Source organism: Theropithecus gelada, unplaced genomic scaffold, assembly GCF_003255815.1.
Source record: "Theropithecus gelada isolate Dixy unplaced genomic scaffold, Tgel_1.0 HiC_scaffold_16086, whole genome shotgun sequence".
NCBI classification, from domain to species: domain Eukaryota; kingdom Metazoa; phylum Chordata; class Mammalia; order Primates; family Cercopithecidae; genus Theropithecus; species Theropithecus gelada.
This window is the reverse complement of record NW_020257864.1, coordinates 21,751-29,929: the sequence shown is the minus strand read 5'-3', so window position 1 is coordinate 29,929 and position 8,179 is coordinate 21,751.

The following is an 8,179-nucleotide window of genomic DNA, read 5'->3' as shown; positions in this document are numbered from 1 at the left end:
TTGATCCGTTGCTGGCGATGAGCTGCGCTCCTTTGCCGGGGAAGATGAGCTCTTATTTTTTGAATTTCCAGCTTTTCTGCCCTGCTTTTTCCCCATCTTTGTGGTTTTATCTGCCTGTGGTCTTTGATGATGGTGATGTACTGATGGGGTTTTGGTGTAGGTGTCCTTCCTGTTTGATAGTTTTCCTTCTAACAGTCAGGACCCTCAGCTGTAGGTCTGTTGGAGATTGCTTGAGGTCCACTCCAGACCCTATTTGCCTGGGTATCAGCAGCAGAGGCTGCAGAAGATAGAATATTGCTGAACAGCGGGTGTACCTGTCTGATTCTTGCTTTGGAAGCTTCCTCTCAGGGGTGTACTCCACCCTGTGAGGTGTGGGGTGTCAGACTGCCCCTAGTGGGGGATGTCTCCCAGTTAGGCTACTCAGGGGTCAGGGACCCGCTTGAGCAGGGAGTCTGTCCCTTCTCAGATCTCAACCTCCGTGTTGGGAGATCCACTGCTCTCTTCAAAGCTGTCAGACAGAGTCGTTTGTGTCTGCAGAGGTTTCTGTTGTGTTTGTTATTGCTGACTGTGCCCTGTCCCCAGAGGTGGAGTCTACAGAGACAGGCAGGTTTCCTTGAGCTGCTGTGAGCTCCACCCAGTTCGAGCTTCCTAGCAGTTTTGTTTACCTACTTAAGCCTCAGCAATGGCGGGCGCCCCTCCCCCAGCCTCGCTGCTGCCTTGCCGGTAGATCACAGACTGCTGTGCTAGCAATGAGGGACGCTCTGTGGGTGTGGGACCCTCCCAGCCAGGTGTGGGATATGATCTCCTGGTGTGCCTGTTTGCTTAAAGCACAGTATTGGGGTGGGAGTTACCTGATTTTCCAGGTGTTGTGTGTCTCAGTTCCCCTGGCTAGGAAAAGGGATTCCCTTCCCCCTTGCGCTTCCCAGGTGAGGCAATGACTCGCCCTGCTTCAGCTCTCGCTGGTCTGGTCGGGCTGCAGCAGCTGACCAGCACCCATCGTCCGGCACTCCCCAGTGAGATGAACCCAGTACCTCAGTTGAAAATGCAGAAATCACGGGTCTTCTGTGTCGCTCGCGCTGGGAGTTGGAGACTGGAGCTGTTCCAGTACTATTTCATAGTACACAAAATAGGTACCATATTTTCTTTATCCAGTCTATCATTGATGGGCATTTAGGCTGATTTCATGCCTTTGCTATTGTGAATAGTGCTGCAGAGAACATTGGGATGAACATGTCTTTATAATAGAACATTTTATATTTCTTTGGGTATATACCCAGTAATGGGATTGCTAAGTCGAATGGTATTTCTGTCTTTAGGTCTTTGAGGAATCGCCACACTGTCTTCCACAATGGCTGAACTAATTCACACTCCCACCAACAGTGTATAAGCATTCCTTTTTATCCACAACCTTGCCAGCATCTGTTATGTTTTCACTTTTAAGAATAGCCATTCTGACTGATGTTAGATGGTATCTTATTGTGGTTTTGATTTGCATTTCTCCAATGATCAGTGATGTTGAGCTGTTTTTTCGAATAATTGTTGGCTGCATGTATGTTTTCTTTTGAAAAGTGTCTGTTCATGACTTTTGCTCACTTGTTACTAGGGTTGCTTTTTTCTTTGTAAAGAAATTAATAAATTTGTTTAAGTTCCTTATAGATGCTGGATATTAGACCTTTGTCAGATGTATAGTTTGCAAAAATTTTTCTGTAGATTGTGTGTTTATTCTGTTGATAGTTTCTTTTGTTGTGCAGAAGCTCATTAGTTTGATTAGATCCCATTTGTCAATTTTTGCTTTCATTCAATTGCTTTTGGCATCTTCATCATGAAACCTTTGCCTGTGCCTACGTCCTGAATGATATTGCCTAGGTTGTCTTCCAGAATTTTTATAGTTTTGGGTTTTACATTTAATTCTTTAAGCCATCTTGAGTTAATTTTTGTATATGGTATAAGGAGGTGGTCTAGTTTCAGTATTCTGCATATGGCTAACCACTTATCCTAGCACCATTTATTGAACAGGGAATCCTTTCCCCATTGCTTGTTTTTTATCATTTTTGTCCAAGATCAGATGGTTGTAGGTGTGCAGTCTTATTTTTGGGTTCTCTATTCTGTTCCATTGGTCTGTGTGTCTGTTTTTGTACCAGTACCATGCTGCTTTGGTTACCACAGCCCTGTATTATAGTTTAAAGTTGGGTAGTGTGATGCCTTCGGCTTTGTTCTTTTTGCTTAGGATTGTCTTGGCTATTTGGGCTTTTTCAAATCAGACTTTTTAATGTTTGCCAAAATGGTGGGTGCAAAACAGATATTATTTTGATTTTAATTTATATACCCTCAGTTACCATGAGCTTGAGAATTGTTTACAATTAATTGTTCATCATGTTTACCCTCTTGAAAAGTGAGCTATTCAACTCTTTTGCATATTTCCCACTGTTTTTACTTGTTGATTTACAATAGTTATACATTCTGGTTACTAGTGTTTTGCAGGGGATATGAGTTACAGAACTTTCTCCCAGCAGGTAGTTTATCTTTTCACTCTCTTTAATGATATATTTTAATTTAAACACCCTTAATTTTAATATAGTAATATCTATCAATATTTCTTTTACAGGTTGTAGTTTTTATGTCTTGTTTTATAAAACCCTTTGGACCTCAAGGTCATATTCTCCTGTAATATCTTCTAAAATGCTTTATAAGTTTAAATTTTACATTTAAATCCTTAATCATATATGTATGATTGACTTTTACATGTGGCATTATATATAGGTCCAATAAGTTTTCCCTATTATAAAGTTTTCTAGTTTTTTGACCTCATTTATTGAAAAATCCACTCTTTCTGAATTGATGTTTAGTACTATTTCTGATTATATCAAGTATCCACATCTGTTAGTTTATGGACTCTCCTATTCCATTGTTGTGTTTCTTTTGAGCCATCCATAATGTTATTCTTAAATACTACAACTTTATAATAAGATTTAGTTCCTAGGTGAACAAAAAACACAACACATAGGCTGTGCTTTCAAGCATAGCTGGGCCTATGCAATCTGGCCCTCTGTATAATTTTAAAAACAGCTTATAAAAAAAAATAGTACTGCCGGATTTTTTTTTTTTTTAGAGGAACTGCAGTGGATTTCTAGATCATCTTGCAAACAACAGACATCTTTATAATACAGAATTATTAAATCCATGAACATGATCCATGATTTCATTTGCTTAGATTGTCTTTAATGTTTTTAAATGAAGTTTTGTTTTCCCATAAAGCTCTTTCATATCTTTATAGAATTATTCTTAGATATTACATTTTTATGCTATTGAAAATGATATATTTTTTAATTTAACCTTCTCAATGTATATGTTATATGTAGAAATGCAACTGAATTTTGATTCCAATAATTTTGCTAAAACTCTTACAAATTCAAAAATTAACCTAATGATTAATTAGAATTTTATACATGCACAGCCATATTTTATATGAATACTAATAGATTTGTTTCATTCCAATACTTACCGTTTTTATTTCTTTTTTCCTTGCCATAGTATTCTGGTAAGCCTCCAAATCTATGTCGAATAGTAAGCATTTTTGTCTTATTCTTGACAGCAAGGAAAATGCTTTCAATTATATAGCTTCTTGTGAAATATTTGTTATATGTTTTCTACAGATACTATTATCAGGTTAAAGAAGTCATATTCTTTTCTTAGTCTGCTAGTAGTTAATAACATATAGATGCTCAATTACACTTTCTATACGTATTCAGATAATCATATTTTTCTTCTATAATGTTTTCATGTGGGGGAGACATTGATTTCCCAATATTAACCCAACTTTGCACAATTTTGATCAACCCACCTTGATCATGATATAATTTCTTTTTTATACATGGCTGAATTCTCCTTGCTAATATTTGGTTTAATATTTTTGCATCTTGCATTCATAAGAATAATTGGCCTTCTTTGTACTGTTGTTGTTTTTGGTATCAAAGTTATGCTAGTCTACAAATTTTATAAATTTTATTGGGGAGTGTTACTTCTTTTTTATATTCTCCACAATATTTTGGGAAATTTTGGACCTTAAATATTTGATTGACCTAACTGATGAAGCCATCTGACTTTAGCTTTCTTTCAGGGAAAAACTATGACTATGAATTCAGTTTCTTTAATGGCTGTAAGATCATTCAGGTTTTCTATTTCTTCTTGTGTCAGTTTGGCCAGGTTTGTTTTCTACACAAATTTATTCATTTAATATACTTTTCAGATAAATAGGCATAAAATAGTTCACAACATCCTCTAATCATTTGAAAGTCCTTAGCAACCATAAACGTATTCCCATTTTTATTCTTAATATTATCTGTCTTTTCTTTTTTAAAGTAATCTCACAAAAGACAAGACTTGTCCATTTTATTAATCTTGTTAAAAACTCTAATTTTTATCTTTGTTGATTCTCTGTATTTCAAGTTTTTCAATTTGTTAATTTCTGTTCTTATGTTTATAATATCCTAATTGTTTTTTGTTTGTTCATTTTGCTGCTCTTTTGCCAACTTTTTAAAATGGATGATTGGTTCACTAATTATCATCCTCTTTTCTATTTCAATATAAATATTTCAGACTATAAATTTCTATTTGCTGTTTTAGCTATATACCACAAATTTTATATGTATTTTTGTTATACTAAACCATATTGTCTAACTTACATTGTAATTTCTTTTTTAAAATGTTAGTATATTTCCTAAGTAAATTTTTCTACTTAACTTTTTATTGACACCTAGCATAATTGCTTTAGGTCTAAGTAGGTATATTATTTTAGCCATTTAAATGTGTTGTGATTTTCTTTATAAACCTATTTACGGTAAATTTGTATAAATGATCCATGTGTAAGAATTTGTATTTTTTAGTTGTTGGGAGCAGTGCTCTAACCCCATTAGGTCAAGTTTGTTAATCTTCCATTTCTTGTTTTTTTTTTTTACTTGTTTTATCAATAACTCACATAACTATATTAAAAAGTAGGTATGAAGGTAGTGCAAGAAATTACATTCTTCTTGTTATAAAATAAAAATGAAATTGACTCCACCAAGAATTTGTGAGAATTTTGAGTCTTTTAATGTCATCATCATTGTGAGTTCCGCTCCATCCATAGATCCTGGAAGCAAGCGTCTTCTGGTCCTCAGTGCATACTCTTTGCTCCAAACCCTATAGGGTTATGGCTTCAGTGTCAAGTACAGGTACAGGGATCCCTGATGGGGCCAGAATCTGCATAACCAAGGCTTCAGCTCCCTAGCAGAGCCACACCCTAAATTCCTGTAAGTACCCAGGACTTACACATTCATGATGGTCTAGGTCACCATTGCTTGTGAATCCTATAGACTCTAATCTTTTCCCATTAATGGGATAACTTCTCTCAACCTCTCTCTTGCTTTGCTACTCTTCTTATTGTTTCCTTTTACATTTTGTTTTCAAAAATTTCCCAAAGAACCTTTGGAAGCTCAATTTAAACTACTGTATCTTGGACTTGGGGGGTGGAGGAATGAGATGCTGAGACTTAAGATCTGGCAATAATGCCTACAATAAGCATACTTCCTTCCACAGAAAGGTCAGTACCTCTGTAAATATACGAACCAACTGCCTGGCTTCCTGTTTTTTCTGTATCAAGTTCTTGTAGTACCATTGAGAAAGTAGCACTGGGTGGCTGAAAATGTACCTGGCTAGCATCCAAGTATTGGGTCCAAGTTCAAGCTCTGCTTTTCACTAGCTACATGTTTTAAGATGTATATTCCCTCTTGGAGTCTCTACTTCTCATCTTCAAATGGGGACAGGAATTCTACAAGACTCTGAGGTCTACAAAGTCAGGGCCTGTGTTCCATTTCTTTTGTATTCCTTGTGCCTAATTTCACATCTGCTATTGTAGATCAATCTTTGTTCTGAATGAAAGAGTAAATAAATTTATATCTTTAAGATTTTTTGCATGAACTGAGACAGCACATGAGTAAGCTCTTTGTAAACTATTAAGCACATGACAAATGTATTTATTATCACCTTTCTATTATATTTCACAGCAATGTGAGATATCCTCAAACATGTTTTTACATCCCTCATCCTCAAATGTTTAGATCAGCCCCCAATATTTACGTATTTTTCAGCAATTGTTTCATATAATCTCTACCGAAGGAAGAGACAGAAGCCACTTAAAAAAAAGTCTTAGGGATATCTCCCAAAACTGCTTATTATTTGAATGGCTTTATATTTTAAAATGTCTGCAGCCAATTTTTTGCTCTGCTGTGCTCCAACTCTTCTTCATACCACAGACTGTGGGGGTCTGCCCCACAGACCCTGACCCAATGACAGATGAATAACATACACTGACACACAGATGTTCTGCTCTGCCAGTCCAGCTAAATGTCTCAGCCGCTTACAGTCTCCCTGGAGAGTAAACAGTTGTCGACCAGCTAGAGACTCACATTTATTTGGTAAAGACTAATTGACAAAGGCTTGAGTCAACACCACTAGAGGGTAATTGACATAGTGGACTTCCCGAGTAGAAAGCAGTTAAGCACCTGTGGTAAAGCAAAGGTTAGTCTTAAGACCACATGAGTAAACAAGCTAGCTAGAAAAACTCCCCACATTCCTTTGTTACTACTTTAATATAATTAACTAAAGGTAAAGGGACCAGGCCACCTTCAGCCAGATCCATTACTGAAGTTATGCAAACTCTCAGGCCTTCCAAGAGAGTTTGTGGCTATTACTATAACCATCTTTAATGTTTTTCCCACCAGCCTGATGGAACCCCTACAACAGACTACGGTAGGTCAGACCCAGAAGTGCCATGACTTTTCAGACATGGTCCACATGTGTAGCAGGATACCCCAAACCCCACTCCTCAGTATTTTTTGGCTCATTAAATACAAAAAATGAACATTCTACTTGGCCTTATATTGTTTTTTAAACCACAGACTGCTTGGGATTTTTGTTTTGTTTTGTTTTGTTTCCATCACTAGTATGTTTTGCTCCTGAAGATTAATTGTTTTCTGACCCCATGCCTTTGCTCAAGAAAAAAAAAAAAAAAAAGCCCTGCCTGGAATGCATTCTATTCATCAAAACTCTTCCCTTTCTGAAATATCACCTCCTTCAATAAGCCTTTCCTGCTCAGCCCACTATGTAAGTACGCGTATCCTTATACTCAGAAGCAGCTCACACATGCTCACTAAGCCACCCTGCTCCAATTAAGAAGAAAATACTAACAGAGCATCTACAGCTTTCATTCAAGGAAGGCTGAGTACTTGTTAAGATCATTTAGCTGTTAAGCAGCAAGGAAAGGATTCAGATCAGGTGCTGTTTGATTCTAAACCCACCACGAGGAGCCACTGTGCTGTTTTACCTCTGAGAAAGACCTGACTTCAAACCCGACCTCTATGTTAAGAGAGTCAGGCTCATAGGATGGGCAACCATGATAGGTTCATGTACGTCTTGTCTTGCACTAGAGATTTTTATGTACATTTTCCCTTTCTAGATTATAATCTCTCCAAGGGCGAGAACTCCCTAACACCTTTCTGTACCTCTTACATCATTGTGACATCAAAGATTCTTAGCAAATACTTGTTAAATAAATGAGAGCAGACATGCTTGCTCCCCACTGATTTTATCTTGGATTCTAATAATACAGTAACCTTATTTCCAAAAACCATTCCCACACAGCCCAACACACGGTGGAACAAAAACTGAGAATTGGGTTGAAGAACTGGACAGAGATTAGGAAACACTTTGGTGAAATCACAACCTGTAAATAGACTTCAAAACATAGCATTCACTCAGCTGAACATTCTACAGCCTGGATTCATTTGGCTTGATCGTGCATCACTTGTTTACTCGGTGTGTGTAACACTCCATAGGAGGCACAGCGTCCTTTATAGGCCTCTCTACCGTAGGTCTGTTGTGGGCCCCAGTATAGTCCCCAGGTAGTCATAGTCCCACTCTCTTGCTGATCATCCTCCTGCACCCCCAACACAACTGGACATCACACACTAACTTACAATTCAGCTTCCTTCCAACTGTCTTCCCCATTCTATCTAGTCTCTTCCTGCCTTATTTAACTTCCCAGCATCATATGAATAATTATTTGTTTGTTTGCTCATCCTATCATGACTCTCATAAGATAGAGGTTGGGTTTGAAGTCAGGTCTTTCTCAGAGATAAAATAG